Source organism: Eschrichtius robustus, chromosome 17 (assembly GCF_028021215.1).
Source record: "Eschrichtius robustus isolate mEscRob2 chromosome 17, mEscRob2.pri, whole genome shotgun sequence".
Classification (NCBI taxonomy): domain Eukaryota; kingdom Metazoa; phylum Chordata; class Mammalia; order Artiodactyla; family Eschrichtiidae; genus Eschrichtius; species Eschrichtius robustus.
The window spans coordinates 72,835,277-72,862,066 of record NC_090840.1 but is presented as its reverse complement, the minus strand read 5'-3'; positions in this window follow the sequence as shown (position 1 = coordinate 72,862,066).

Here is a 26,790-nt window from a genome sequence, read left to right as displayed (position 1 = left end):
TTTTTTTTTTTTTGGCCACGCCACACAGTATCTTAGTTCTCCCACCAGGGATTGAAAACAGGCCACGGCAGTGAAAGCACCAAGTCCTAACCACTGGACTGCCAGGGAAGTCCCAAAAGTCTATTTCTTCATTTGTTTCAAACTTGTTTGTAGTTCTCATTGAAGCATATCTATGAAGGTTTATTTAAAATCCTTATCAGAGTATTCCAATATTTCTGTTGTCTCAGTGTTGGCATCTATTAATTATCTTTTTCATTCAGTTTGAGATCTTTCTAGTTCTTGAGATGATGTGTGCTTTGCAGTTGAAACCTGGAAATTTTCATATTATGTTATGAGACTCTGAACCTCATTTAAAGATTTTGTTTCAGCCAGCTTCCTCTGTTACCACTCTAGCAAGGAAGGGGATCAGGGGGCACTGTCTTGTTACTCTCGGGTGGATGTACAAGTCCAGGTTCTCCACTCAGCCTCCTTTGACACCCAAAAGGGAATGTAATGGTTCATTTTATGTGTTAATATGAGGTGGGCCATGGGGTGCCCAGATTAAAAATTATTTCTGAGTGTTTCTGAGAGGGCGTTTCCAGATAAGATTAGCGTTTGAATTGTCAGACTCAGCAGATTGCCCTCCCCAGCGTGGCTGGACATTGTCTGATCTGTTGAGGAACATTCTTCCACTCCTACTTTCCTTACTGCTACACATAGAGAACATCCAAATTTGAGAAGATTTTTTTCATAAAAATGGTTAAATTCTCTGGCTCGTCTACACAAACCTCTTTTCACTCAGTATGGATCTTAATAATACTGTTTATGTGTATAGTCACTATTATTCCTAATTACTACTGGTATGTTGTTTCTATTGAAAAAATACATCCCAAACTGCAAAAAAAAAAAAAAAGAAATAACTTAGAAAGAAACTAGCCAGGCAATCTCAGGGTTGTCTTCCAAAGACTTAGGAAAAAAAACAAGGAGAGTGACAGCTGGCATCTACTCCCTCCTCCATTTTGAGCTTTAAACTCATTGTCTTACCTTTAAGACCAAATAAAGCCCTCTTCTTCCTATTGTAGGTCTTCCTGGAACAGGGGCTGGGGTTGAAGACATTATTTTAATTGCTGGAATATGGAGAAAATATTGTTGTTGTTTTAACATCAGAAATCCCTTCCTTCTCCCACCAAAAAATTGGTTTTGTTGTCTGACTTCTTTAATTAGAAATTTAGGGTATTCAGAGAGCCCCTGAAAAATACACTCACTAACAACAGAAGTTTACTAAACTTCATCCTAAGGAGGGTAGGTTTGGTTAATCCCAGGAGATATGCACAGGGCCACTGGGGTGCCTAGAGTGGCATCAAAATTGAAATCCAACCTAGCTGCTTTCCTGCTAAATAAGGAGTTATGTCCTCCAGGGGCAGTGCCTCTGTCTAATTTGCACAAAGGCAGCTTTGGACCAGTATCCACCCTAATTATAGAAGCTTAGAGTTAGGGCAGAAGTGCTGGGAACAATGGCATCAGTTTTAGACCCTGACGGAGGAAGGGAAGGAAAGAAGGGCACTAAGGCAGATAATTACCAGAGAGGGCCGTTGTGGGGAAGAATCAAGATGTCAATTTTTGGTTTTAATTATTACTAATTTTTTCATATAATGGTATATGATGTAAATACCACCTATTAATTATTCTGGAGTTGGATGGGAGAGGAGAGTACATGGATGCAATAAAGTACTGAGTCTTGCTAAAAACTATACAGTCGGCCCTCCATATCCATGGGTTCCACATCAGTGGATTCAACTGACTGGGGATCAAAAATATTTTTAAAAAAAGTTCCAGAAAGTTCCAAGAAGCAAAACTTGAATTTGCTGCAAGGGCAACTATTTGCATAGCATTTACATTGTATTAAGTATTATAAGTCATCTACACATGATTTAAAGTATACGGGAGAATGTGCATGGGTTATATGCAAGTACTACACCATTTTATTTGAGGGACTTGACCATCCTAGGATTTTGGTATCCATGGGGGAGGAAATGGGGAGCTGGTTTTGAGACCAATTCCCCGAGGATACCTAGGGACAACTGTACTTGAGCCAGAATGAGAGGCTGCCCACTTAGGTGAAGAGGGTGACAATAACATCTAGAGACACAATTATCAGATGTTGAATTTTTTTCAGACGTGTTCCATTCAACAAAATGAATGTTTGTTCAAAAACTCAACTAAAGGCAGCCTTTACATCTTGATCTAATTTCTTCCAGTAACATATTTTAAATCTCTTGATAGCAAAGGATGTTGATATCTAATAAAGATTTATCAACCTCTTCATGCACATGCAAAACACTTACTTGTGCCAATACAAGTGAATTATTTATTTGCACTGACAAAGTAGGTCTCCTAGAGGTCACATTTTATATTAACACTGAATTTTAATAAAGACAGTCACTTGAGTCTCTAGTTAAATTCCCACTGTTCTTTATTCCTTGAAGTTCCACATTAGCTGATATTTGGCAAAATATAAAATTACAATTGGGTTTGAAAGAGAAATTTGTTTTTCTTGATTTGTTCCTGTAAGCATGTTAGACATAAGTCACCTGTGTTATGCAAATTGGTGCCAAGCAAAAATGAGGATTTATTCATTAAGAGAATCTCTTCTCTTTGAATTCTATCTTTATTTAAAATAAGGACAACTTGGATTTACAGATTATGTCAGGGGCCGACTTCTGTCTATGGAAACAAAAACCTATTTATTGATAGTTCTCCTGTTAGGCTGGATAAGGGAGGGGAGCTAAATCTTGAGCAAACTTAATATTCAGACTCAGTGCAGGAACAAATGTTATTCTAGGTTTCTTCATCCTTTTCTTCAAATCATGACATTGCTGTAATCAACTCCAGGGTTGAAATATAAGATTAAAACTCTGCTCATAATTATACATTATCTTTTCTTAAAGCTTTTTGTAAGAACCAAAAGAATTGAGATACTAAATAGAAAAATTAAGGAGTAATTAAGAGGATGCTATTTATTTTTTTAAAAATATTTTGTAGCTGGTGTGTATGGAAGAAGTATTGCTATGCAATCAGAAAGATGTGGATTCAAATCTCAGCTCCGCTGCTTGCTGGCCAATACAGGGGCTGCACTTTGAAGCTTATTTGTGCTTCAGCTTTATCCCAATATTTGCTTGAAAACAAGGCTAAAAGAATTGTTTTGTAAACCTCTAGAACCACCTTATGCTGCCCCCATGTGTCTGAGAAAAGAGTGGTTGTGCTCACCTCAGTTTGCATGTTAAAATAATCTGGAGACATGAAAAAGGTAAAAGGCTCAGTTAGTTGATTTCTTCTTTTTTAAAGTCTCACTCTCCAGGTGAGTCTAATTATGCAACCAGGTTAGAGAAGCATAGAAATAGGTCATAAACTCCATAAGGGCAGGGGGTTTTGATTGTGCAGTTGGTGGTGATTGTGTTGTTTTGTCTAGAAAAGTATCTGGCTGATAGTAGTGCTCAATTAATGTTTATTGAGTAGATAAATTAATAAATGAATGTGTACTTGACTTCGTTTAAAAAGTGATATAATCAGCCCTCAAGTCACATCCTGCTGCAGTGATTGTAGTTATCATCAGTTGAGCCTTGCCAGTGTCCCTGGAGCAGATCTTAAAACCTTGGCTTAAAATCTTCTAATGGAGTACCTTTGAGTGTAGAATAATATTTGAACTTTTTACCATAGCATCTAAAACATTGTACAGTCTGGCCCCTTCCTACCTTTCCACCCTCATCTCTTGTCACCTGCCCTTTTCAGTCACCCAGGCTCTATTTACTCCTTGAACGAATCAGGCTAGTTCTCATCTCAGGACCTTTGCTCCTACTGTTCCTTCTACCTGGATTATTCTTCTCCAGATCTTCCTGTGCCTGATTCTTTCTCATCATGGGAATATCATCCCAAACGCATCACCTCCTCAGACACATTTTCCGTGGCTACCCTATCTAGTGGTCCCTCACCTACCATCACTCTTTATCCTATTACCTTGTTTCACCTCACAGTAGTTCTTACTATCAGGGGCCACCTTTTTATTTATTTGTTAATTTGATATTTTATGCTTCCTCAATCCCCACAAAAACTTAAAATATCACTAGACCAGAAATCTAATCTTTTATTTTCTTTCATGCAATATGTTGAGCACTCAGAACAGTGTCCAAGACCAATAAAAATTTATTAAATATTTGATGAATGCATAAAATAATGAAAGAAAGCCTTATCCGTTATTTACTTGTTACCTTTGGGAAAGTTACATCTCTCCTGTAATAGCATGTATAACTTGCCTTGCACAGTGCCTGGCAAGTGCTCAGATAACGTCGGCTTCCCTTGTCTGTGCTGTTTCTATTGGACCTTAAAGGAAAGCTCTTCAAAGAATCCCGTATAAAATCATCTAAAAAAAACTGTGGAACCTGTTTTCTTTTCTTTTGTGTAAATATCTAGGAATGGAGTTTTAGGTAGTTATATATGTTTAGATTTCCAAGAAATTGCAAACCATTTTTAAAGTGATGGCGTCATTTCACACTTCCATCATCAATATACAGGGTTCTGATTGCTCCACATTCTCGCTAGCATTTGGCATTGTCAGTCTTTTTAATTTTAGCATTCACATGGGTATAAAATGGTATATCATTGTTATTTGATTTTCGTTTCCCTCATGACTAATAATGTTGAGCATTTTCATGTATTTATTGGTCATTTACACATCTTCTATTGTGAAGTGTCTTTTCAAGTCTTCCGTCAACTTTTCACTAGCGTGTTGTCTTCTTGTTGTCGATTTTTAGAATTCTTTATTTATTCTGGACACAATTCCTGTGTCAAATGTATTGCCAGTACACATCAATGCCTATAATACACTGACAATAACTTCTCAATTTTTAATAGTGTGTTTTGATGAGCTTTTATTTTTATGAAGTCTAATTTATCTACTTTTATTTTATGTCAAAGACTTTTTATGCTGCATCTAAGAAATCTTTGCCTATCCCAAGGTCCTAAAGATGTTCTATATTTCTTTTTTTCTCAGGAGCCTTATGGTTTTAGCATCTACATTTAGTTTCATAATCTATTGCAGATAAATTTTTTGCACATGGTTTGATGTAGGAGCCCCACTTTTTTCCCATGTATTTATCCAGTTTCTTATCCAGATTTTTATTAAAATGTCTACTACAGCCTTATTCATAACAGGAAAAAAAGGAAATAACTCACAAATCCATCAATAGAGGATGGAAGAACATACTGTGATTATTCTAACAATGCCATACTAATCAGCAATACAAAAACTAACTACAGATACATGCAGCGGCATGAATGAAGCTCAAAAACGTTATGCTGAGTGAAAGAAGCCAGACATAAAGGGCTACATACCGTTGATTCTACTTATATAAAATTCAAGAACAGACAGTGTTAATTTGTGGAATGAATATCAGCATAGGGGTTGACTATGGAGAGAGGGGGATTAACTATAGGGGGCACGAGGGAACTCCCTTTGGGGATGGAAGTGCCCTATGTCTTGATCAGGGTGGTGGTAACACAGGTATAACATTTATCAAAACTCATTGAATTATGCAGTTAAAATCTGTGTGCCTCACTGTGTGTAAATTTTATCTTAAAAATATGGAATAGCTGATAATGACAGAGAAATTGTAAGCATAGACTGGGCCATTACATGTCTCTAAATATTTCAAACCCAAGTTCCTCTCACAGCCATCTATGTTTATAATGATAAAATTAAGATTTTTCCTCAGAATCTTAGTAATTCAGGAAATCTACTTAGAAAGTTTTTAAATGTAAAACCTTTAATATTTGAAAAGTTTTGATCTTTAAAGAGGCACACCTTACTTAGGACAATCTATGAATAAGGAACCTCTAATAACTAACAATGTATGATGTGCTTACATAAATATATCAATTCACAGAACAAATACATATATGTATATGTATTTACTTTAGAGTCAATGAACAAAGCCACAAAAGACTATATAATTATACTATAAAAGACTGATGTGTTTCTTGGGCTTCATATTGTTTTTTCAAATTGAATTGAAATACTCAGTTCTGAAACCTCAGATAGAATTGCACATTAACAACGGAATACTTGCAACCATAAATGTGCAATCCCGATTCTTCGGGATTTTCCAGAAAAATCCCTTTGAGCCTCTCAGGCTCTGACAGAGAAGTGTACAATCAGCCTGCAGCATTTCTACCCCAGACCAGTCAGCAGAATCGTAAGCAGCTTTAATTCATGCTCACTGACTCTTTTTGTGCCTTTCTATTGAAGCTCAGAACTACTTACATATTTATTAACCATGAAAAACCATGTTTTTGCATATCTATCAGCATCATCACTGGGGCTACAAGGAGGAGAAATCCTGTTGCTCCTTGGTGTCAGAAGGATGGGTAGCTTCCAGGGAACGTGTCAAACAGAGCCTTCTATTGGGTCATGAACAAAAGTCAGAGTACTAGCACACTTCCCATGTTTTAAGGGGAATGAATTATCAGGCTACAGACAGAATTTGGGAATCTTACTTTGTTCATGGAAAACATTTACTTACCTCTTTTATTTCTGTGTGAGAAGTTTCCATTGGTGTAGCTCTCTTGGGCTCTCTCATCCCATCATGGACCCCTCAGGAAGAGAGTCTCTTCTGATTGGTGATCTGGGAGAATAAGAGGAGCATGGCTCATCTTTTTCTCATTATCTCTTAGCCATGCCACAAGCACAGTTGAGCTGGGTCAGTCCTTATGGGGTGGTCTTTGGTTTTGGGGAGTTCATCAATTCAGGAAAATATTAGCAAGCCACTTTGTCCAAAGACTTCTAAGCCTTCATTTTTATCTGACTTTTGTGCTTATCTTTCAATTGGATCTATACTCAATTGGGAAGGAGAAGGTTGCAGCTTTCAAAACTAAGCACTACGGCTTCCCTGCTGGCGCAGTGGTTAAGAATCCGTTTGCCAGTGCAGGGGACACGGGTTCAAGCCCTGGTCCGGGAAGATCCCACATGCCGCGGAGCAACTAAGCCCGTGCGCAACAAATACTGAGCCTGTGTTCTAGAGCCCGTGCTCCGCAACAAGGGAAGCCACCACAATGAGAAGCCCGCGCACCACAACAAAGAGTAACCCCCGCTCGCCACAACTAGAGAAAGCCCGTGTGCAGCAATGAAGACCCAACGCAGCCAAAAATAAATAAATAAAAATAAATACATTAAAAAAACCAAAAAAACTAAACACTACTGTCTAGGGTTGGGAACCACTACTTTCAATCTTCTCTCTCTGGTTTTGTAAAAATTCATAAATTTTAGCACATGGATATGGCTGACTGTTTAATGTCTAGAAAAAGGGAAGAATTTCATTCTTAATGGCTTGAGTTTTTAGTGTTGCCGTTGTACCTGTGTTCTGAAAACCTTTTGATTTGTATGTAATTTAGGTGTTCAACTAGCTTCTCACTGAAATCTTGTATGAGCCCCACTATAATTTATTTTTTATTACGTAGCTTGTTAGTCATTAATAACACCTATTGAATAAAAGTAGTTGCACATCCCATCAGTACTTTCAATTGTTTTCCTCATTAATTTTCTAATGTTTATGTCCATATTTTCCCCTTATTTTTGGTCATCTTCTGTGGGCCAGAGATTGTGGCTGATTAATACGGTCTGTGAAGAACTCATCAAATACTAGAGGGAATATATTCAAATGTCACTCTCTCATTGATGGCAGAATATACGACGTATCAAAAAAGAGGCATAAACAAGTTTCCCTAGAAACACTGAGTAAGGAAATATCACACTTATGACCATAGATAGGACTACCCCTCCACCCCCAGCATAGACTGAATATCAACTTTAGATAGTCAAAAATATTTTTTTAACTTTGATCTTACACATGTGTCTGCAATAGCAGAAAAAATTTGTCTGGAAATAAACAGATTAATAAGTGAGCAAGTCTGCAAGTTCTGATGAAGTTTTCACGTGCTCTAAGGCATTTCCTATCAGGCTTGCCATGGGACCATCCATTGGATTAAGATATTGAAAGGCCATTACCTTTACCAAGAAAAGCAGTCCAGCTGACAACACAGTGCAGATTACCTTGGATTATCTTGCCCTCTCCTGGCAGAAAGTAGGGTCTGAGGGAGTAAATAATAGACAGTTAGGCCCATGGAGAAGGGCTAGAACACTCTTCACTGAAAGTGTTCCAGTAGGGGCTAGGTGATGACCTGCCAGAGATTCTGGAGGAGATCCCTGCCCTTGGTAGAAAGCTGGTAAGAATACCACCCTCTGTAGGCCCTTCCCACTCTGAAATCTTATGGTTCTTTGATAAGGAGGTATATGTAAGGACCCACAATGGTGGGGAGAGAATTGGGTGTTTGGACTCTTCTGCCCCTCTCCAGTAGAATTACTGGTGCTTATTTCACTCCTTTCCAGAATCAGTCTTGTTTCAAAGGACAACCTAGCATAAATAGGAATCAACCCTGTACACCTATATAGTTCTAAATTGCAAAACCCCCACTTCTTTTCCAGGATTAGAGATTAGAATTCTGATTCACTTCTCCTGAATGTCTCAATGCTAGTTTCCTTGGTTAGAGACTTTACATTATATATAATCACTTTAATACATTTTTTATTTTATTATGACATACTTCAGGAAAAAGGATGTTTAAAGAAAAATATGATAAACACACAAGTATGTATCCCACACAACTTAAGAAATAAAGCACAGCAGTATAGATGAAACTTTCCATTTCTTCTCCCCTGAATATATTTCACTCCCCCACCTACCCATTTGTAATCACAATGAAATCCACTCAAAAGCCCCTTTTCTTTTCTTCTTTGACATGCAGCCATACTATATTTGCCAACTTCCTTTGCAACAAGGTCAGAGCATGCGACCAAATTCTCGCCAATAGAATGTGAACGAAGTGAAGTATATCCCTTCTATATATGGCCCATGGAAACCTCCTGAGTAATCCTCCAAGCTCTCCCCTTAGCTGGCGGCATGGAGAAGGTCCAGAAGTTTACAAAGAGGAGGAATTACAAAGAACAATACTGGTTCCCTGAGTGACGGTATAGAGCAATTTTTTTTGCTACCGACATCATTTAACTATAACACAAGTGAGGAGTGAACATGTGAGTTAGCCTACTCTGATTAATAGAGTAATTATCATTCCCATGAAGTGCTTTAGACTTTTACCACATAAGGAGGTGTCCTCAATCAGTACATAATTAATTTCCATGTTTTCCAGCTTAATATAAATGCTATAAAATTGCAAGTGTTCTTCAGCATCTTGGTGTTTTCACTCACCATTGCTTGAGAGATCCATCCATGTTAGTATGGCCTGTTCTCAGTTTATTCTCACTGCTGTTAGAGTTCTCCATTGTATGCACATTATAGAACTTGTGTACCTATGTCCCTATTGCTGACTAATAGTTTCAAATTTCTTGCTATTATAAACAATGCTGCTATGGACATCCTTATATCTATTTCTTTGTTTATGTATATAAAAAGTATGTATACCTAGTATTATAGAGGTTGTTTCTAAAGAAGCTACTTCAGGGGGGTTAAACAAAATCATGCATAATTCTAAACTTCATGGTCTTGATCACTGCCTAGGAGTTTCCTTTCTCACAAGTGTATATATATATATATATATATATACTCTGTTGATTGACTTGGTTGCCCTGTTATTGTGAGAGAAGTTGTTATGAAATTATTAGAAATAATGCATGAAGATATATAGCTGGAGATGAGTTTGGAAAATCAATGCATCCAACAGTTATGTGCTAGGTGCTAGGGACCCAGAGTTTTATAGGAGCTCACTGAGCTAAGTATGGGATGGAGTATTTAAGGTGCTCATACTCTGGGGTGGAGTTGATGGGAGATAGTAAAATAGACAAATATAATATACTTAATGGGTACAACAAATAGCCTAAAAGGAGTAATCAAAACTGATTGCTGAGACTTTTCAGACTATAAAAGACCACTGATAATACCTAATTGATCACATCAATTGCAAAAGATATTCTTTAGGTATTCCCTTTATTACATTACATTCAAGAGGCTCATTTGCATGTGAAAATTGACATCAAATATGAAGTCTGAAATGAGGGCAGGCCTGCATGTTCAAGCACTAAGCAAAATTCAATCCAGAGTGATCCATATTTCTTTAGGTAAGTTAGTTTTACTCTGCATGTATGCTTCTTACTAAGGCTAGGAAACACTGATGTCTGCCCTGGGCAGATGCCAGAGTCATCCTTCTGTACCTCTGAAAGAGCCAATACTGGTCTAGTCACTTGCTGTAAGTGTATGTTTCCAACAATTACCCCTTCCAAGAACTGTTCACTTTCTCCTCTGATGCTTCTTCACCCACCATTGGGTGTTTGGAAGGAACTAAATGACATAATTGTATTTTTCACAAACAAATGCCTTTTCAGAGAGCCATAAAATAGCAATTGCAGCATCACTGGAGCTATTCCTTGAGACGGTTGTTTTGTATTTTCAATTTCTAAAGAAACAGATCAAGTTTTGAGCTTTGAATTAGTAAAGAAAACAGGCAAATTGCACTAGAGTCCACTCATAAAACTACTTCACTTAAAGGCCAATAACTGTGGAAAACGTTCTCTTCTAGATCTGTCAAAATTCAGGGCTACTAGCAAGATATTTGCTACTGACATGCTAAAAGGTGTGTGGGGAGAGACAGCCTTAATGTTCCTTTCGGATATTATAGCTGCGGCTATGCACACCCCAATAATGAGAGCTATGCTACAAACCTGGCTGCAGACTCAGCTGTGAAACTTTGCTGGAAAAGCAGGCATGAAATCAGAATCCCTAGTTCTCCAAAAAGAGCTCTTTTGTTCCTCCATCCACTGGAGCAGGCTAATAAAACTAGCTCCCTTGGTGGCCAGAGAGTTAAAACTCCTTCCCCTTATAACTTAGCTGATGATCAGAAACACCAAAACCTTTGGGAGCATAAAGGGCAAATAGTCAATCAAAATCACCTTGACTCTTTGCAAAATTGTGAAGAAGGGTTAGCTGTTAAGGGTTAAAGTCAGAGAGACCTCATCTTCAACATAAACTCATATATTCTGTCCTAGAGAACCCACCGCAGTCTTGGCCATGCTCCGAATACAAGTGTGGGGATTTTAGACTCTACTAAGTAGGAGGGGAGGCAATTCAGGAAATGAGGCATGGAGTATTTCAGAACTGAAAGAGACCTTAGATGCCATCTCTTTATTATTCCTCTCATTTGAGAAGGAAGAAAACTGAGATCTAGAGAAAACAAGTGACAAAGATGGCCCACCTCTTCCCAGTTGCAGTGTAAGGTTAGCTGGGAGTTTCTCCTAGCCTTTGCATGGGTACTGTGTATTGGGTATGTCTGGTGTGTTGGTCATGGGGTCCTTGAACATCAGGATTTCCATGAGTATGTTTTCCTTGGCTTTATTAGTTATTAGAATACAGCCAACGTACATAAATTAACCTTTACTGGGCTGGTATGTGCTTAGGGAAGGACAGGGGGCAATGCTGGGAGGTGGGTGGGAGAGAGAAGGGAGCTAAGTTTATGGATTCCTACATTTGGGGAAAACACCATGCAGAGAGGCTTGTGTACATCATCTCATTTCATCTTTACAACATCCCTGTCAGGGGCATATTTTATCTCCATCTGAAAAATGAGGAAACTGAAATCTTAAAAACTGAGCTAGCAAAAGGCAGAACTGGGATTTACAACCAGGTTTCTCAGGTTCTTTATCAGTTAGAGATCTTTTGGTTGCAAGTGACAGAAAACCCAAACCAAATTGTCATAAACCAAAAGAGATATGTTATCGTATGGAAGCGCTAAGGCCAGAAAGATCCCTGGCTTCGAGCTTGGCTGGATTGGTCATCTAGTCTCAGCCTCCCTTATCTCTCAGTTTTGCTCTCCTTCCTGTTATGTTTGTTCCCAAACTCAGGTTTGACAATAAGATCGTTGCCAGCAGTTCCAGGCCAGTATCCTCCCAAGTTCAAGTCCAGGAGAAAAGGAGAGATTTCTAAACAATTCTAGCAAATACCATATTGCATTTCATTGGCTCTGAATGAGTCACATGCCCATGAGAACCAATTACAGTGGCCAAAGTGATTACAGTACTCTGATTGGCCAGTCCTGAGTTACATGACTAATGCTAGAGCCACAGGTGATGTTATACACCTGAGGCACACGGTCTGAGGATGGAGGGGCTAGTTCTCCACTCTGTTAGCAGAAGATGGGTGAATGACTAAGAGGCAAAAACTGCAGCTGTCACTCAGGTTCGTAAGTCTGATGCCATTAATAAGATCCAAAAAAGAGCATGTAGAAGCAAACCGCTGGGGAAATATACTTGAGGCTTAAGAATGTAGTAAAACCTCCCTAATATAGCAGGATTGTGCACAACTGAGGAAGAGAAGCGGCAGTGTAATTTAACCCACTAAGTGTGGCATGGTGATATAATTGAATCAGAATGTGTAAGCTTAGAGACAAAAAAAAAAAAAACAAAACAAAACTGCTCTCACAAGTTTTATCAATTACCAGAGAGCTAGGATATTATACAAATGTTGACCAAATGGTAATATATGTACCTAATGTAAAGTCATTTCAGTTTCATTTCAGTATCATGTTAAAATAAATTCACTAGGTGGCCCATTGGATTTGAGTCATCAGATGGAATTCCACAAACACTTCCTGAGTACCTCAGTGTGCACTGTACTGAGTAGCAGGTAGGGAGAGAAGCTTCAGATGGAGGAGAACCCAAAACAAGAGAATGCATCAGCAAAGTCAGATGCTGGGAAAATTGGGCTGGAGGTGGTAGCAAGCAAGGAGGAGGGAGGCTTGGCTGTGCATCATGTGGGGCATATGGCAGACACTTGCAGCACTCCATTCATAGCCCCCCTACCTCAGCAGTTCATCACAGACCCTCCATGCTTCTGGCAGCTAGCTCCTGCATTTCCTTATCTTAGAGATTCCTTTTTCTGTAAGACACTCTTTTGCTATGTGTGGCAGACCAGAAGAGCCAGAGAAGTAACTCCCGTGTCACCCCAGTCCTAGCAGCCCTCAGTCAGTGACTGGTGGGGATGGACGTCTAAACACCCCCAGCTCCCTTGTCCCTCTGGTAGGGTAACTCAGAGATGTTTCACACTGGCTCCTAGGGTTTCTCCAGTGGGATCAAGCTCCAGTCGCCTTCAGTGGTAGCAGGTTGATAATATATTGACTGTCTTCCTTTCCTTGTCTTACTTCTCAAACTTCCCTACTGGTCTTCATATCCTCGATAAGCTACTTGCACTCAATTCTTTGCTTCAGAATCTGCTTCTGGTGTAACAAAAAATTGGAGATGGAAATGGCTGCTCCTGAAGATGTGGATGTGTGAGTTATGGGTGAGGCAATGCCAAAGGACTGAGAAAGTAGACTTAATATTTCACCAGCTCAGAAATTCTGTGTGTATCTTCAGAGACTATATTGTGGTTTTCCAGAATTCCAAATGGGACTTTGTTGAGTGAAGGTATTGAAGGAGGGTAGCCTGGCCTCAAGCCCTTGAGAAGAAGTCAGAGAATCTCAGCAGTGGAAACCAAACTGACATCAGCCTCAACGCTGGACACTTCACCTTGCCTTTTCTACCATGGCAGCCTTTCATGACTTTCTCTCTTCCTCACATACAGTGCCATTTCTTCCTTCCTTTTTTAAATTTTTAAATTTTATTTTATTTATTTTTTATACAGCAGGTTCTTATTAGTTATCTATTTTATACATATTAGCGTATACATGTCAATCCCAATCTCCCCATTCATCAAACCACCACCCCCGCCCCACCACTTTCCCCCCTTGGTGTCCATACATTTGTTCTCTACATCTGTGTCTCTATTTCTGTGCTGCAAACTGGTTCATCTGTACCATTTTTTTAGGTTCCACATATATGTGTTAATATACGATATTGTTTTTCTCTTTCTGACTTAGTTCACTCTGCATGACAGTCTCCAGATCCATCCACGTCTCTACAAATGACCCAATTTCGTTCCTTTTTATGGCTGAGTAATATTCCATTGTATTTATGTACCACATCTTCTTCAGCCATTCATCTGTCGATGGGCATTTAGGTTGCTCCCATGACCTGGCTATTGTAAATAGTGCTGCAATGAACAGTGCAGTGCATGTGTCTTTTTGAATTATGGTTTTGTCTGGGTACATGCCCAGTAGTGGGATTGCTGGGTCATATGGTAATTCTATTTTTAGTTTTTTAAGGAACCTCCATATTGTTCTCCATAGTGGCTGTATCAATTTACATTCCCACCAACAGTGCAAGAGGGTTCCCTTTTCTCCACACCCTCTCCAGCATTTGGTGTTTGTAGATTTTCTGATGATGCCCATTCTAACCGGTGTGAGGTGATACCTCATTGTAGTTTTGATTTGCATTTCTCTAATAATTAGTGATGTTGAGCAGGTTTTCATGTGCTTCGTGGCCATCTGTATGTCTTCTTTGGAGAAATGTCTATTTAGGTCTTCTGCCCATTTTTGGATTGTGTTGTTTGTTTCTTTAATATTGAGCTGCATGAGCTGTTTATATATTTTGGAGATTAATCCTTTGTCAGTTGATTCGTTTGCAAATATTTTCTCCCATTGTGAGGGTTGTCTTTTCGTCTTGTTTATGGTTTCCTTTGCTGTGCAAAAGCTTTGAAGTTTCATTAGGTCCCATTTGTTTATTTTTGTTTTTATTTCCATTACTCAAGGAGGTGGATCAAAAAAGATCTTGCTGTGATTTATGTCAAAGAGTGTTCTTTCTATGTTTTCCTCTAAGAGTTTTATAGTGTCCAGTCTTACATTTAGGTCTCTAATCCATTTTGAGTTTATTTTTATGTATGGTGTTAGGGAGTGTTCTAATTTCATTCTTTTACATGTAGCTGTCCAGTTTTCCCAGCACCACTTATTGAAGAGACTGTCTTTCCTCCATTGTATATCTTTGCCTCCTTTGTAATAGATTAGTTGACCATAGGTGTGTGGGTTTATCTGTGGCCTTTCTATCCTGTTCCATTGATCTATATTTCTGTTTTTTTGCCAGTACCATATTGTCTAGATTACTCTAGTTTTGTAGTATAGTCTGAAGTCAAGGAGTCTGATTCCTCCAGCTCCGTTTTTTTCCCTCAAGACTGCTTTGGCTGTTCGGGGTCTTTTATGTCTCCATACAAATTTTAAGATTTTTTGTTCTAGTTCTGAAAAAAATGCCAATGGCAATTTGATAGGGATTGCATTGAATCTGTAGATTGCTTTGGGTAGTATAGTCATTTTCACATTATTGATTCTTCCAGTCCAGGAACATGGTGTATCTCTCCATCTGTTTCTATCATCTTTGATTTCTTTCATCAGTGTCTTATAGTTTTCACATACATGTCTTTTGTCTCCCTAGGTAGGTTTATTCCTAGGTATTTTATTCTTTTTGCTGCAATGGTAAATGGGAGTGTTTCCTTAATTTCTCTTTCAGATTTTTCATCATTAGTGTATAGGAATGCAAGAGATTTCTGTGCGTTAATTTTGTATCCTGAAATTTTACCAAATTCATTGATTAGCTCTGGTAGTTTTCTGGTGGCATCTTTAGGACTCTCTATGTATAGTATCATGTCATCTGCAAACAGTGACAGTTTTACTTCTTCTTTTTCAATTTGTATTCCTTTTATTTCTTTTTCTTCTCTGATTGGCATGGCTAGGACTTCCAAAACTATGTTGAATAATTGTGGCGAGAACGATGTTGGCTGTGGGTTTGTCGTATATGGCTTTTATTATGTTGAAGTAGGTTCCCTCTATACCCACTTTCTGGAGAATGTATATCATAAATGGGTGTTGAATTTTGTCAAAAGCTTTTTCTGCATCTATTGTGATGATCATATGGCTTTTATTCTTCAGTTTGTTAATATGGTGTATCACATTGATTGATTTGCGTATATTGAAGAATCCTTGCATCCCTGGGGTAAATCCCACTTGATCATGGTGTATGATCCTTTTAATGTGTTGTTGGATTCTGTTTGCTAGTATTTTGTTGAGGATTTTTGCATCTATATTCATCAGTGATATTGGTCTGTAATTTTCTTTTTTTGTAGTATCTTTGTCTGGTTTTGGTATCAGGGTGATGGTGGCTTCATAGAATGAGTTTGGTAGTGTTCCTTCCTCTGCAATATTTTGGAAGAGTTTGAGAAGGATGGGTGTTAGCTCTTCTGTAAATGTTTGATAGAATTCACCTGTGAAGCCATCTGGTCCTGGGCTTTTGTTTGTTGGAAGATTTTTAATCACAGTTTCAATTTCATGACTTGTGATTGGTCTGTTCATATTTTCTATTTCTTCCTGGTTCAGTCTTGGAAGGTTATACCTTTCTAAGAATTTGTCCGTTTCTTCCAGGTTGTCCATTTTATTGGCATAAAGTTGCTTGTAGTAGTCTCTTATGATGCTTTCTATTTCTATGGTGTCCGTTGTAATTTTTCCTTTTTCATTTCTAGTTTTGTTGATTTGAGTCCTTTCCCTCTTTTTCTTGATGAGTCTGGCTAAAGGTTTATCAATTTTGTTTATCTTCTCAAAGAACCAGCTTTTAGTTTTATTGATCTTTGCTATGGTTTTCTTTGCTTCTATTTCATTTATTTCTGCTGTGATCTTTATGATTCCTTTCCTTCTACTAACTCTGGGTTTTGTTTGTTCTTCTTTCTCTAATTCCTTTAGGTATAAGGTTAGATGGTTTATTTGAGATTTTTCTTGTTTCTTGAGGTAGGCTTGTATTGCTATACACTTCCCTCTTAGAACTGCTTTTGCTGCATCCCATAGGTTTTGGATCATCGTGTTTTCCTTGTCATTTGTCTCTAGGTATTTTTTGATTTCCTCTTTGATTTCTTCAGTCATCTCTTGGTTATTTAGTAAGGTATTGTTTAGCCTCCATGTGTTTGTGTTTTTTACATTTTTTCCCCTGTAATTGATTTCTAATCTCAAAGCGTTGTGGTCGGAAAAGATGTTTGATATGATTTCAATTTTCTTAAATTTACCGAGGCTTGATTTCTGACCCAATATGTGATCTATCCTGGAGCACGTTTCCTGTGCACATGAGAAGAAAGTGTCTGCTGTTTTTGGATGGAATGTCCTATAAATATCAATTAAATCTATCTGGTCTATTGCGTCATTTAAAGCTTGTGTTTCCTTATTTATTTTCATTTTGGATGATCTGTGCATTGGTGTAAGTGAGGTGTTAAAGTCCCCCACTATTATTGTGTTACTGTCGATTTCCTCTTTTAGAGCTGCTAGCAGTTGCCTTATGTATTGAGGTGCTCCTATGTTGGGTGCATATATATTTATAATTGTTATATCTTCTCCCTGAATTGATCCCTTGATCATTATGTAGTGTCCTTCCTTGTCTCTTGTAACCTTCTTTATTTTATAGTCTCTCTTCTCTGATATGAGTATTGCCACTCTAGATTTCTTTTGATTTCCATTCGCATGGAATATCTTTTTCCATCCCCTCACTTTCAGTCTGTATGTGTCCCTAGGTCTGAAGTGGGTCTCTTGTAGACAGCATATATATGGGTCTTGTTTTTGTATCCATTCAGCAAGCCTGTGTCTTTTGGTTGGAGCATTTAATCCATTCACGTTTAAGGTAATTATCGATATGTATGTTCCTATGACCATTTTCTTAATTGTTTTGGGTTTGTTTTTGTAGGTCCTTTTCTTCTCTTGTGTTTCCCACTTGCAGAAGTTCCTTTACCATTTGTTATAGAGCTGGTTTTGTGGTGCTGACTTCTCTTAGCTTTTGCTTGTCTGTAAAGCTTTTGATTTCTCCGTCGAATCTGAATGAGATCCTTGCCAGGTAGAGTAATCTTGGTTGTAGGTTCTTCCCTTTCATCACTTTAAATATATCATGCCACTCCCTTCTGGCTTGTAGAGTTACTGCTGAGAAATCAGCTGTTAACCTTATGGGAGTTCCCTTGTATGTTATTTGTTGTTTTTCCCTTGTTGCTTTCAATAATTTTTATTTGTCTTTAATTTTTGTCAACTTGATTACTGTGTGTCTCAGCCTGTGTCTCCTTGGATTTATCCTGCCTGGGACTCTGTGCTTCCTAGACTTGGGTGGCTATTTCCTTTTCCATGTTAGGGAATTTTTCAACTATAATCTCTTCAAATATTTTCTTGGGTCCTTTCTCTCTCTCTTCTCCTTCTGGGACCCCTATAATGCGAATGTTGTTGTGTTTAATGTTGTCCAAGATGTCTCTTAGGCTGTCTTCATTTCTTTTCATTTTTTTTTCTTTATTCTGTTCTGCAGCTGTGAATTCTACCATTCTGTCTTCCAGGTCACTTATCCGTTATTCTGCCTCAGTTATTCTGCTATTGATTCCCTCTAGTGTATTTTTCATTTCAGTTATTGTATTGTTCATTTCTGTTTGTTGTTTAATTCTTCTAGGTGTTTGTTCTTTAATTCTTCTAGATGTTTGTTAAACATTTCTTGCATCTTCTCCATCTTTGCCTCCATTCTTTTTCCGAGTCTTCACTATCATTATTCTGAATTCTTTTTCTGGAAGGTTGCCTGTTTCCACTTCATTTTGTTGTTTTTCTGGGGTTTTATCTTGTTCCTTTGTCTGGTACATAGTCCGCTGCCTTTTCATTTTGTCTGTCTTTCTGTGGATGTTGTTTTCCTTCCACAGGCTGCAGAGTTGTAGTTCTTCTTGCTTCTTCTGTCTGCCCTCTCAATTTCTTCTTTCCTTTATGTGCTGTTGCTTGTGGGTTTTTTCTTCCTGCCTGGAGAGTAGTTATTCCCTTCTTGGACTTGTAATATCCCCCTTTAAAACTCAACTCTTCACTCCTTCCAGAGCAGTTCATGCTTTCCTGTCTAAGAGCACCTCCATATTGTATCGATTTACTATGTTCCACCTCTGCTGTCTCCAAATGGTCCCATCACCAGCTTGTGAAAGTCAGGAGGGCGTGAGGTCTGTTCATCTCAGAATCCTTACCCTCAGCATGGACGTTTAGTACACCTCACTAAATATCAAGTGAAAGAAAGTGGAGTGGGGAGAAAGAGTTAAGTGTTCCAGCAGCCTGCAAAATTAGGGGGACAAGGAGTTGCACACCTACCCTTGAAACAGAGTTAGCAGCATGGCAGAATAGAAAGCATTTTTTAAAAAAATTATTTGCTTTATTTATTTATTTATTTTTAAATTTTATTTATTTATTTATTTATTTATGGCTGTGTTGGGTCTTCGTTTCTGTGCTAGGGTTTTCTCTAGTTGCGGCAAGCGGGGGCCGCTATTCATCGCGGTGCGCGGGCCTCTCACTATCGCGGCCTCTCTTGTTGCGGAGCACAGGCTTCAGATGTGCAGGCTCAGCAATTTTGGCTCACAGACCTAGTTGCTCCGCGGCATGTGGGATCTTCCCAGACCAGGGCTCGAACCCGTGTCCCCTGCATTGGCAGGCAGATTCTCAACCACTGCGCTACCAGAGAAGCCCAGAAAGCAGTTTTTGATTTTACTGCTGGAGGCATATGCATTGCGGACTTGGAGAACTTTTAGGGAGGGAGTCAGAAGAAAAATAGGCATAGGAACAGGAGGGCACAACATCTATTTAGGAAAGAGCAACCTGCTCAGCCTGGCTGCAGTGTGGGTGAAGGCCAGAGGAAAGGGAGATGAGGCTAGGCATGATGGAACTTGAGGCATGGACCATGGACCAACAGCAGGCATCAACCAAGAGTTTGTAAGGAATGCAGAATCCAGACCCACTGAAACAGAATCTGCATTGTAACAAGATTCCCAGGTAATTCGAATCACATTGAAGTTTGAGAAGTGCTAGGGAGTCATTGCAGATTTTGGAACCAGGATGTACTCAGACAGAGTAAACAAGGTCTCTCCATCATCTGGGCAAAGCAGCACACCTGAAATTGCTGACAGCCTTAAGCTTCTTTCCACTTCTCTTCCTAATAAAGCCAGAGATGAACTTCACTGCACACTATCAATGACTTGCTTTGCCACCTCCTTCCCTTTATAGATGGCTTTTATGTGGGAAGCTATCTGACAGGATGGAATGGTGCTGCGCAACAGTGTCTTCTGAGTGTAGGGAGAGGTGTGTCTCTTCTCATTCTTCCATCCTGCTCTCCCTGTTCATTCTCCGCTCCCCCAAGTCTTCCTTCTTTCCTCATTAACTGCATGGAGAACACTCCTTCATGCATTCCAGGGATCTAGAGAAGCTAAGGATCAGATGAAATGAACAAAAGTCTATTAAAAGAAAAGAAATATCCAAATTGACCTATTTTACACTTAAAGTATTTAAATTTATATTCTTGTTTCAGAGACTAAGCTAACAGAGTAAGAGTTCTAACATTGGATTTTTAGACTAACGATGATTTTTCAAAACTGTTTTAAAATTTACTTTAGTATTTTCCAAACTCTATACTTATACTTGGCTTCCCCTTATTCCTGGAAAATTACCACCTTTCCATAGCTGTTTTACACATGGGCAGGTGAATTCCTCAGGAAATTTACCAGAGGCGAAATATCAGGTGATATTATGACAATATCTTGATATATTTTTCCATTGTTTTATTAATCCGAGGGCTCATGTAGCATCTCCATGTGACCAAATAACAATTATAATTTTGTTGTCATGTTGGCTACCTGCACAATGTTAAGCATGGCTGCAAAGATCTTTTTCTTAGCAGCATTAAAAAAACTATCACTTTATTCTGTCTTTGTCAAAATAACTTTGGGCTATATCTGTAGGAGGCCATCTACAAGTCAATTACCCAGCTACCAGGAAATAGATATACCCACTTGGATCAGAGTAATCGAATTCTCCAATTTGCATCCAGATGTTTCTGTGTGGAAGCTGCCTATGACCAGGAAATATGTGCAGTGCAGATCAACAACTCAACAGGATAGCATTATTTTAAATGCATGGTTTCCCATGTACTATTTAAAGAGTGAGTTGTATTGTTTAATATCTTGCACATAGTAGGGGCTTGGTGAGCATTGTTGGGATGTAGGCATAAATAGAGCAGGCTTGAAAACAGCACATCTATCATCCACTCTTTATATCTAGTCGGTGCTTTCTTTGAATAGCCTGCATTGATTTGAGTACACATAACCATTGTGTGACTTGATTTTAAGTGCCTTTAAACTTAAATAATGATGCTCTATGGGAATATGCAAATGAGATTCAGTTGAAGATCATGAATGTTGATAATAGGAGAATTAATTAAGTCATGGGAACTATCTTTGCCACTAATTCCACGTGATAGACTTGGGCTGATTACCCTATTTGAACATATTGCTGGAATTTAACGCAGTGAGAGTTTTCTAATCTGAAATACAGAAACTCTTTCCATTTCAAACTAGACAAGGGTAGTTTGTGTTTGCAAAGGGGAGTGGATTCATGAAGGAGATGCTGAGTGAGTCCTCCCAATGCGGAGGGTTTCTGGATGGAACTCTGGATGGTTGGCAGGATGTCAATGTCTGACCAAGCAAAGAAGGGAAGACAGCTGAGAAATCAGTAGAATACAGTACAAGGAAAGGGAAATTCATTAGATTCCTTCTCTGGTAGGTTGTGGTTTGTGGATTTACAAATGAAGCCCTTTTGGTGGAGTACATATAATCCCAATTAATTAAAACCCTTAATGAAGCCTTCATTTCTAGGTGGAAAAGAAAGCACACAAGCTTTGAGTGAGACAGACCAGGATTCTAACTACACGCATGCAACTAACAAGATCTCTCTGAGCCTCTGTTTCCTTGTTTGTAAAGTGGTGTTGTTGTAAATATTAAATAAGATAACATATGCAAACATTTGTTACTGCAAATGCGTGGCACATGCTAATAGCAATGTTGATATTTATTCCCCAAAGGGAAATTCCTAGGATTTGAGCTAGGACGTAAGGCTTTAATACTTTCCTAGGCAAGCTATGTGGTATCTCTCTGCTTTGGTTTTCTTACCAAAAAAATGTGGGAAATGGTAATACCTATTTTATAGGGTTACTTTTAGAAATAGCTGAGAAAATACATGTAAAACAATGACAACAGTTTCAGGCATATAGTAAGTGACTGATAATATTGAATGTTTTAATTATTATTACATACTTTTTTTTTAAAGATTTATTGATTGATTGATTGATCGCTCTGTTGGGTCTTCGTTTCTGTGCTAGGGCTTTCTCTAGTTGCGGCAAGCGGGGGCCACTCTTCATCGCGGTGCGCGGGCCTCTCACTATCGTGGCCTCTCTTGTTGCGGAGCACAGGCTCCAGACGCGCAGGCTCAGCAGTTGTGGCTCATGGACCTAGTTGCTCTGCAGCATGTGGGATCTTCCCAGACCAGGGGTCGAACCTGTGTCCCCTGCATTAGCAGGCAGATTCTCAACCACTGTGCCACCAGGGAAGCCCTATTATTACATACTTTTGACAAACTTAGCCAAAAGAAAATCAATATGAATCCACAGAAATTTTAATAGCAGTAGTTACCATTAACTGAGTGTCTGCCATGTTGGAGGCATTGTAAGTATATTTCGATTTAGTTTTCACAACCACACAGCTAGAGAGGTGTTATTATTCCCACTTTACATAAGTGTAATCTGAGGCTCTGAGTAGTTACACAATTTATCTGTAACTACAGAGCAGTTAAGACAAAGCTGAGATTTCAGACTTCCTTCTAATTCCAAAGCCATGCTCTGTCTGCTATACCACATGCACAAGTGTGACTCTGACTGGATAAGGAAGCATCATGACTTATGCGTACTCTGCTTTGTAAGTGAAGGGTAGCAGATAATTTCTGGAAAGAATATTTAATATAGGACAGAGAAGAGAATGTGCCAGCCCTGTGCACGTGGAAGGCATGTGTGTGTGAGGTTGGGATTGGTGAGGATAAGAACAAGGAAAGGTAAAGGAAAAGACGAGCATTCTTAAAACAAACTTGGTCTGTATATAGTGATATTGGACTAAATATACCATCGTGAACTATGTGCCTTACGGTGTAGCTTAGTGATTAAGAGGAGGCTCTGGAACCATCTGGGACCTTGTCTGGGTTCAAATTCTAGCTTTGCTTCTAACCAGGGGTGTAGTCTTGAACATGTTATTTAACCTCAGCTTCCTTTTCTGTAAAATGAGAATAGAACCCTAACCATCATTAGAATTATCTCAGTAAATACCAATGTCTGCCTCACCTTTAAGAAATTCTTATTTTAGTCGGGCATGGAATCCAGGCATAGGCATTTTTAAAACTTTGTGATTTTAATATGCAGTCAGGGTTTACCCTCAACAGCTGAGCATTAGAATGTAAGTTCTTTGCTGATAAGATCATCCTTATTCCATAGTTATGGCCCCAGAGTCTAGTTCACTGTCCAGTACACATTAACACTCAACAGAAGTCTGATGAAATATGAATAGATGAATGCATGATTGGACTTAGATTCAACTCTGAGGTTTGACTACGTCCAGTGCTCATTCTATACTCTAGAATGTGGCTCCTTGGAAATTTGTAGACGACTGCTATTCTCCCCAAACAGTATGACTCACCCTCAGTTCTTCACATAATCTAAACCAAACTGGCTTAAGTAAAAATACGAACTGATTGACTTACTAAATTGAAGGATGGTCCAGCTTCAGGCATGGTAGAATTCAGGAGCACAGATAACCTCATTAGGGCTCTGCTTTTCTCCTTCCCTCTTTGGGCTCCTCTACTCCATTAGACTCCTTCCTCAGAAGGACTGTTCCCCTGAGGTGTCAGCGTAGCGCCCCTTGTGTCTACTTAGCTCAGAGCTCTGTGTTAGTTGTGCCATCCCAGGAGCCAGGGGTAGGAACTCAATCAGAGGCCATGCTCTTCCCAAAAGAGAATCAGAGTTTCACTTTCAAAGAGGAACAATGGCTTCTTGAGCATTAAATCCAACAAAATAGATGGAAATATCTAGAACTTGACTGTCTATATGGTTTTTAGAAGAAAGAAGAGCATTGTAAAAGTAATCTACCTCTCTTCTTCTGAGAAGCCCTAATTCCAGAAGTGTACCATTATGGTGCACAATGATAAACGGTTGTTCCCTGTGGTAAGTCACTTTCATTCAGTGTCCTTGGTATCTGACCCATTCGCTCATCCCAAAGACTATCACCTTTGATTATACCATATTACCCATCTCCTAGATCAGTGGTTCTGAAAATAACCAGGGGTGATTTTGTCCCCCAGGAGATAGTAGGCAATGTCTGGAGACATTTTTAGGTGTCACATATTGGGGGATGGCTGCTACTGGCATCTAGTAAGTAGAGACCAGGGATACTGCTAAACATCCTATAATGCACGAAATAGAATTACTCACAATAAAGAATTACCAACCTAAAATGTTAATAATGCCAAGGTCGAGAAATCATGAACTAGATAATTATAGTAGCTTCCTAATAGTTTTCTGTACTTTTATTCTCTTCCCCCAAGCTTTCCACTACTGGATCACTGAAGTGATTTGTATAAAGCAAAAACCTAATGATACTATCCTCCTACTTAAGAAACTTTGATCACAGAAAGTGCAAATTATTTAATATGATTCAAGGACTTTGAAAATCTGGCTCCATCTGGACTTTCAAACTTTCCTTATATGATGCCCCCTATACAGTGTACACTTAACCACCTCAGATGTTTCCTCTGTCTTACATAACTCTGTGTCCACGTACATTTGACCACACCAGGCATTTTTTTCTTTTGCATCTTGATGGTGTTTCTCCATACCTGCATTGCTGTTCCCACTTTCACTCCTCATTTTTCTATTACTCATGCATTTGTTCATTGGGTATTTATTGAATGGCTGTCTTGGTCCAGGCACTGTACTACGTCATGCAGATACAGTGATGAGTAAGGCAGCTTCAGTTGCTTCTCTTATGGAGTTTAGCAAGGTAAACAGATAAGTGATGTGATAAGGGGAAAAGTACATCTGGAATATGTAACCTGGCTGAGGGCTGGTACTGGAGAAAGCTTCCAGGAGGAAGTGACTTTTAAGCTGAACTGCAAAAGTGGTTAGAGTTAGCCAGGAGTTGGCCAGGTAAACAGAGTTGAAAGTGTCTTTACCAACCTACTCAAACTTCAGGGTATAGTTCAGATGTTAACTTCTACCAAGAGCCTTCCAGATTTCCCTGATGGAGATTAACGTCCTACTGTTTGGCTCTCATAGCACTTTTGAGGTCTATTATAATACTTATCACCATCTGCCTTGCATTATGTATTCATGGTAAACATGATAATTGGACTCATGGTAAATATTTAAACTGAAAATTGCCATACTTTACAAAGGATTCATAAGCAATGTTCTCTTATCTTGGAATGACAGTTTGAATGCTGTGGAATACATTTTTCTCCCTCACCAGTGAAACGGCTCTACCAAGCACCACACATGTATCTTTAAAAGAAGGTTACTCTGGTGTGTGGTGTTGAAATTGGACCCTGAGAAGTAAGGGGAGCAGCATGCACACCAAAGTTCAGGCTTTTCTGTAAGTGAGGTAAAGCCCCAGTCCACATACTCATTCATTCATTCATTCATTCAGTGACTATTTCTTGAGCACCTATACTGTACCAACCGGCAACATTAGGTCCTGAGAATATATTGCTGAGCCAAACTTACACAGTTCTTATCCTATGTCTAATAGAGGACGGACATTAAGCAAAGAATCACGCCAATAGCTGTTGACTTACTAAATGTAATGGGTCCAATGAAGGACCCATACAATTACAAACAAATGGTTCCATTGAAGGATACTTTGAAGGAGTCTGACTAAGGGATTGACCTGGTGTGGAGGATGAAGAAGAAAGTAACCCTGGAACTAAAGTCTCAACATTAACAAATTTGGCTAGTGATGGGGAGGGAAAGAAAGAGAATATCAGGGAGAGGAAACAACATGAGCTAAAGAAGGAGCATTCACAGAAGGAGCACTGTGAATCAGGAAAATTGAAAGAGGGCCAGTGTCTATGCAAGAAATTCAAGGAGGAGTGAATCATGAGATGAGGCTGGGAAGCTGGGGGAGGGCAGTATACAGGGCCTTTCAAGCCATGTTAATGTTTATGGCTTTTATCCTAGGAGCAATGGGAACCCATTGGATGATTTTAAACAGAGTGACATAATCAGATTTGCATTTTAAAAGATCACTCTGGCTACAATGTGTGGAGAACCAGAAATTGTACCTGTAATGGGCCCTGAAAACTTGTTTCATTAATGACCCTCATAAGGGATAAACAGCAGAGTGTGACATGTTTGATAAATTAGCTGCCAGTCATTTAATATGGCCATAGCAGCAGCAAACCCTAACTCTTGCTGTTGAAGAGAAAAGGAGTCTGAAAGGAAGGTGGGAAATTAAAAGAAAACTGAATAATTGTTCAACTCTCAGAGTCGCTTTTCCCTAGTAGCAGTAGTAGTAGAAGACACAGTAAGAAAGTCTAAGCCTATATCTTACAAGCAGGAGATAGAAAAAGGACTCTATTCTGAGACAGTGGTTTTAATGCATATTTACTACATCCTTGGGGGTCCCCAATGGCCATGCACTTTAAGGGTGTTGTCAACACTGGTGCTGACCATGGAGTTTAAGGTTTATATGGGTTTGTCTGTACCTCAGGATAATACAGCCTCTGAGCTTGAAGGTTCCTCAAGAGCCTTGAACCATATTAATGGAGAAATCATGACAATGGGTAGAAGTTTGTCACTTAAAAGAGTCCATTAGAAGGAAATAAGACTTCGAGGGCGGGAAGGTAGAAGAATGTGCTTCTTTGGGCTTAGTGTGAGTAATATAGCAGGAGACACAAAGATTGCCCTTGCCAAATGATTTTTGCTGAATCCCTTGTCAGGAA